The sequence below is a fragment of the Notothenia rossii genome (genome assembly GCF_949606895.1).
Source record: "Notothenia rossii genome assembly, chromosome: 6".
NCBI classification, from domain to species: Eukaryota; Metazoa; Chordata; class Actinopteri; order Perciformes; family Nototheniidae; genus Notothenia; species Notothenia rossii.
The window spans coordinates 82,186,893-82,193,174 of NC_136909.1; positions in this window are offsets into that span (position 1 = coordinate 82,186,893).

A 6,282-nucleotide genomic window follows, 5' to 3' on the forward strand; every position below is an offset into this window, starting at 1 on the left:
GAACAACAAGTGTTAATGGGTTTCTGCATGACATAAAACTGAAAATGTAAGCAACCATAAAAGACAACCAAACAACAGGAAATGTTACATAAAATATGCCCACATGGAACGGCTGTGCTTGAGCTAAATGCTAACTAAAGAAAACTAACAACTAATAAGCTGATATTTACCCTATTGGTGCCAGATACAGGCCAAAAGTATTTCTTCAAGTTTTAAGGTTATTTCACCATTAACTTTGAGGCAACACAAAGTCATGGGGTGATGCTTGAGCTACATGCTAACTTAAGCAAATGAACAATGCTAATATGCTGATATTTAAAAAGATTTATTTCGCGTTGGCATGCAAAAAAATGGCCTATTAGTGCCAAACACATAGGTTAACATGAATGCCCTTAGTTTGGAAGATATTTGATCATTAACCGAGAGTAATGTGGTGATGATACAAGCTAACTTGAGTAAACTAACAATGCTAAATTAACATTGTTTTTGCGTGTTGGCATCCTAAAATTAGTTAATTACTGCCCAACACAGACAACATGAATATCTTCAGTTGCAAAGATATTTGGTTATTAAGCAAAATATTGAAAGAAAAGGTCATGGGTTGATCAAGAAAAGGGAGAAAAGCTTTTCCGAAGTATGGTTCATCATCACTTTCTGTGGTAAAGCAAATCTAGGGGCATAGTTGTTTTAAGTAGTGTTAATCACATTTTTTGGATGACTTGAGGTCATAAGGACCGACTCATCCAGATGTAGCAATAGCTTGAAGCCATGCAAAAAGTCCCTAAAACAATCCATAATCTCTATGGAGTAAAGTAATTGCTAGAGGATGTCCTCCTTCATGAGGTGAACAAGTTCAGTCAAGGCTACGGTTTATTGTGTTTAAAGTAATACTTCCATAGTTTAATGCTCCAAAACTCCTAAGCAATTAATGAAAAAAAGCACAAAGAGAATTCCTCAGTGGAGAACATTCTCTTCAAGATGTCTCTCCCTCCTCAGCAGGAACATGTGATAGCCATCGAGGACGTCGAGCTGTTTCACTCAGGATGTCTCTGGAAAAGCATGTGGGCGATAATGATGGAGCGCGAGAGAGGGGAGGGAGAGGGAGAAAAAAGAAGAAAAGGACGGTCCCTCAGGGCTTTTTGGGGGCCTGCTAAGCAGCTCAACGGCTGCAAACAGCATCACAGTCCACATGTGCAAACATTTAAGATATCTGCTGGTGTAATGGGGTCAGCGTGGCCCCTCTCTGTGCACGGAGCACCGGAGATCTCTTCCCACTGAAGTTTTGAGGAATGGGTGGCTCGTCCCGCACCAGTGCTGTGGTTTCATGTCCAAAGATAGGCAGAGTTTTGATGATTTCCTCCTTAGGACTTAGTTTTGTTCTACATTTGCACCATGTGAGTATTGGTTATGCAACATTTGAGCCTGTTGAGTTTCTCCGTCAGGTCTGAATTACCTGATAAACTCACAGAGCAGAGATGTTGCAGTGAAGCTAGTAAAGCTTACAAGCAGCTGGATAATTGTTTCAGCATTCCCTGACTGAGATCAAACCCACCTGAGATAAACTGGGAAACATCTCTCTACTCCCACCCTGTGGAAAATGGAAAAGGATTGTTCAAAACAACTTAGCAATATAGAAAAATAAAACATGTTTTAATTAAGTCTGTTAAAAGTAATCTAAAAGTTAATTATAAGTAATTGTTTTAGCACTGACGTGTACTCAAGCATTTGCAGTTAGAGTAATGTTAGTGGTTCCTGTGTCAAAATAGTGATGCAATATCGTATGTTAATATATCAGTTTTCAAAAAGACCCACAAATATATTTCTAGATTTTACTTTAAAGTCTGAAATATCTGAAAAACTTTGGTCGACTGTCATCGACACAACAATGTTCAAGTTGTCAAGTGAGCCCTACAAATATTGGTTTTGAATATTTAGGCATGACGAAGAAGATTGTTGAAAGAAAAGTTGAGATTTTCACCTGAAAAATATCTGACGGAATGTTTACCTTGAATTTGTGGAGATAAAGAAACTATTCAAGCTATCAGATGAAATACTGTACATGAGTTGAGTATTTCCTTCTGAGAGGTAATGTCTAAAGTCCTTTAAAACTGCACCACAGTGCTTTGTCCTCTGTTGAGAGGCGGCGATGCGTGTTTGTGCTCTGATGGGGAGGAAACTTCAAACGGGGCTTCAGAGGTAACAGTTCAAGGTTAAGAGGGAAGTGGCAAGAGTCGAGGGATTAAAATGGAACAAGGCCGGAAGAGTCAGGGTGAGATCTTTATTTCAGGCTCGGAAAGAGAGCCTCTTCCTCTGGTGGCGCCAGTCCTCTGCCACTGTTCCATTTCCTCTTCCTCCTTCTGCTCTGTGGCTCTGTCACCTCCGTACCTCCATCCTTTAGTTTAGTTATCTGTCAACTCCTTCTATCTCACCTCCAGCTCTCTGGAAAGACTGGGAAGAACTCATTCATCACTAAAAGAGCAGAAATGGTAATCGGTAAATTGTGCAATCATTTGATGGACGCATGTTCTCAAATCTTCTACCTTTCTTTTTTTTTTCATTATAGTAAACAATATGAAATGAAACTGTAGGACTTTGGGATTTTGCATCATGTTTTTGAGAGTTGCAGCCAAAAGACATACACCTTCAGTTCATTTTTAAAAGGCATGTTTAAAGGTGGGGTAGGTAATTCCCTTCAGAAACACTTTTTGTTATATTCCATGGAATGCTCTTAACATCCTGATAGCAATGAATATCTGAAATGCTTTGACAATAAATACATAAAAAAAGTCATCTGTGGAAGGCGTGGCGCTGTAAAAAGCACGACCAATCATCTGAGCCGGCCCGGCTAAAGTAATTGGATGGCCTACCTGCCTGTCAGCCTTCCATCTCGTGCACAAACTTATCTCGTGCCCTCATTGGTCATGTGCGCGTTCGTGTGTGTTGGAGGAGGGGCTCTGTAAGGAAGTTGGTTAGGTACTTTTAAATTCTAGCGCACTCAAGCTGGTTTCTCCATTCTTACCTACCCTACCTTTAAGGAAATGTTCTAAAATCTAACCTAAATTGCACATTTGACTCTACTTGACCTAAAATCCATGCTGAAACCTCTTAAAATCCATCATTTAAAGGTGGGGTATGTCGTTTATTTCAGAAACACTTTTTGTTATATTCCATGGAATGCTCTTAACATCCCGATAGCAATAAATATATTAAATGCTTTGACAATAAATACATAAACAAATGTAACCTGTGGAAGCCGTGGCGCTGTAAAAAGCACGACCAATCGTCTGAGCCGGCATACTCTTTTCCTCTCCAGTTTGATGTTAAAATGTTCAGTTAAAACGGTTAAAACCGGTTAAAACCATAAAGTAGGGTAGGTAAGAATGGAGAAACCAGCTTGAGAGCGCAAGAATTTGAAAGTACACAACCGGAAAAAATCTGCCTCTTCCTTCAGACTTCCTCACAGAGCCCCTCCTCCAACACACACGAACGCGCACATGACCAATGAGGGCACGAGATAAGTTTGTGCACAGATGGAAGGCTGACAGGCAGGTAGGCCATCTAGTTACTTTAGCTGGGCCCACCTTTAAAACCTGTATCACTATCAAACCTCTGCTTCATTAAAGTGGACCTATCATGCTATATTTGAATAATATAGTGTAGGACCATACCTATATAAGGCATATTTATACTTTTTATTTTTCAAAATACCAAACAGATCATGCATTTTAGCCATTGCTCATTTCGCTCAATGTAACACTGTCTTTGCATGGGCTGATTCTCTGAGAACAGCACCATCTACAGGCCTGGCATATGTACTACAGCGTCTCCAGCGCTTTCCAACGGCAATGTCCGTGGCTGTCTCCTCCTGATTGGTGGAGTTGGCCCAATAGCCATAGCGCCACTTCTCTGATGTCACAGAAGTGTTCAAATCTGGATCAGTCTGTATCAGATCCGTTGCAGCCCCTTTTTTAAGAGATTTGGGTATGGAGGAAAATAGAGAAGGTTGTGTTTTCTGACACTTGGTGAGTTCCCTGGAACACCGGGGACACATATTCATGTATAAAAGACGTACACAAGTGCATTTTGCATGATATGTCACCTTTAAAGGATGATGAACACTTTGAGAGTGTTTCCACGTTGCAGAGCTTTAGGTTTAAATGCTGCTGCACATGCATTAAAATATATCCATCCAGCCACTAAGGCAACTAATAAAAAGTAAATGAAGTAACTTTATTATTCAACGTTTGCTGAATAGCAGCCAGTGAAATAGCGAGGTCTATCTTGAGTTTGCTAACATTAGCTAGCATTAGTCAATATAAACTACATACCAGACCAAGTAAGGCTGCAAAACAGATGACATGTTAAATCGAGCGAGGGCGCTTTGTTATTGTTTATGAATGCAATGTTTTGTTTGTGCGACGAGGAATGTGTTTATTTCTTTTGAAAGATACACATTCTAGTTTTAAATCTTAATGAGCCGGTTATGTATTTGTTTTGCTCGAACACTTAACAGAAGCAGAAGATCTGAAAATCTTTCCTGTGTTGCAGATTATTTAGTGATTCTTAACGTTACCCACCGATCTTTCCCTTTTTTCCAAATCGATTTGTTTCTCTCAGCCCAAAGATGACTCACAGCTCGACTGGCTGCATGTCAGAGAGTGGAGCGCGTCATTACAGCTTTGTGTGATATTTTGTGTTGCATAACAATATTTGACTTGTTATGAAACTTTTACTCATTAGGCTTTTTAAGTGCAGCACATGGTCTTCAGATGCAGAGCCGGTCTGTTGACATACAAGATGTTTCATTTGGGATTGTTAAGTAAAACTATTTCCAAATGTACGTTATTAAACTTTCATTCTTCATTTCTGGGCTTTTTTTCTGTGTCAGATTTCTGATGGTGTCCGGGCAACAACACATCTAAAGGACCAAATTCAGTACACATGACTTTTTTTTTATTATATAGATATATTCTCCAGGTGGATAGGAAATTAATGTTTACATAAAATACTGAAACATGTTAATTACATTTGAGTTTAAAATCATAACTTTGCCAACAAATTAGATTTTTTTTAACAGCTTTTTAAAAGCAGGGGTTTCGACTTCTGTTAGACTCTAAAAAAATGAAACTAGGGTCCTAAATATTTTTGTTTTTGTAGAATAAACGCACCTCGATGCTTATAGAAACAACTCAGAAGACTTACTTCTTAAGAACCTGCCACAGAAACGTCCTTATAAATCACTTTTCTTTATTTAAATCAGCGTTAGGCAGTTATGCTATGAACAACAAAAGGAAAACAGTGACAAAAGAAAGACATTAAAACAGATCCAGTTAACATTAACTGCACTTGGCACTGGATAGACGTTCATGGAAAGAAGAAGAAAATAAAATATACACATTTTTCAAAATAGAAGTGCCTTCAGTCGACCATTGGGAGTGAAAGACTGGAGGATTTAAATTATAGTCTCAACAGTATTTCAACGTCGATAAAATACCATTTTACTATTCCCAGGTTTGCGGTGCCCTGCGGCCAAATTAAAACCGATTTCATCGTCAAGCTGCCTCCGCTCTGAGGTGATCTGAAGAGGAACACTACAGGTGAGGAGCTATATTTACTACAACTGCTCACACCCGATCATTCAGCTCGAGATTGAAAGCGAGAGGAGGCCCACATACCCCAAAGTACCTTCAAACACCCGGTGTCAAGCTTAAGGACTTTCCTGCGTATTCATCCCTTTATAAAAATCAACCATCAATTCTTCATAAAAACACGGAGGAACTTCTGTTACCACAATACACTCCATTTGCAATGGTAGTAGTGCACAGCAACACAAAAAAGCAAATGAAAAAGATATAAATTCAAAGCAAAACAAAAAAGTGTGATCCCTCTCCCAGAAGAGAAACGAAAAAGTCATGATATCTTTTTATAAAAAACAGACATAAAAATGTGATCGCTCGCCTGGAACAGATGCTGAAAGCGGCCGTGGCTGTTTGTGGTGGACCCTGATTGTGACATCACAGACGCTTTACAGAGACTTTGCATCACTAACCCTCGGAGGTTTAATCAAGGGAAGGAGACCAATCTTTCTTTAACACTTTACCTGCCAAGTTCATCCCTTTGGAGGTAAACAAGCAGGTTGTGCACCAGCTAAATATTAACCGTTTTCATTTCTAGTTCAGGTAAAAGGTGGCGTGTCAGTGTACAGTAGGGCTGCACGATATTGAAAAAAATGACATTGCGATATTTTCTTCCCCTGCGATATATATTGCGGTTTTTTTTAAC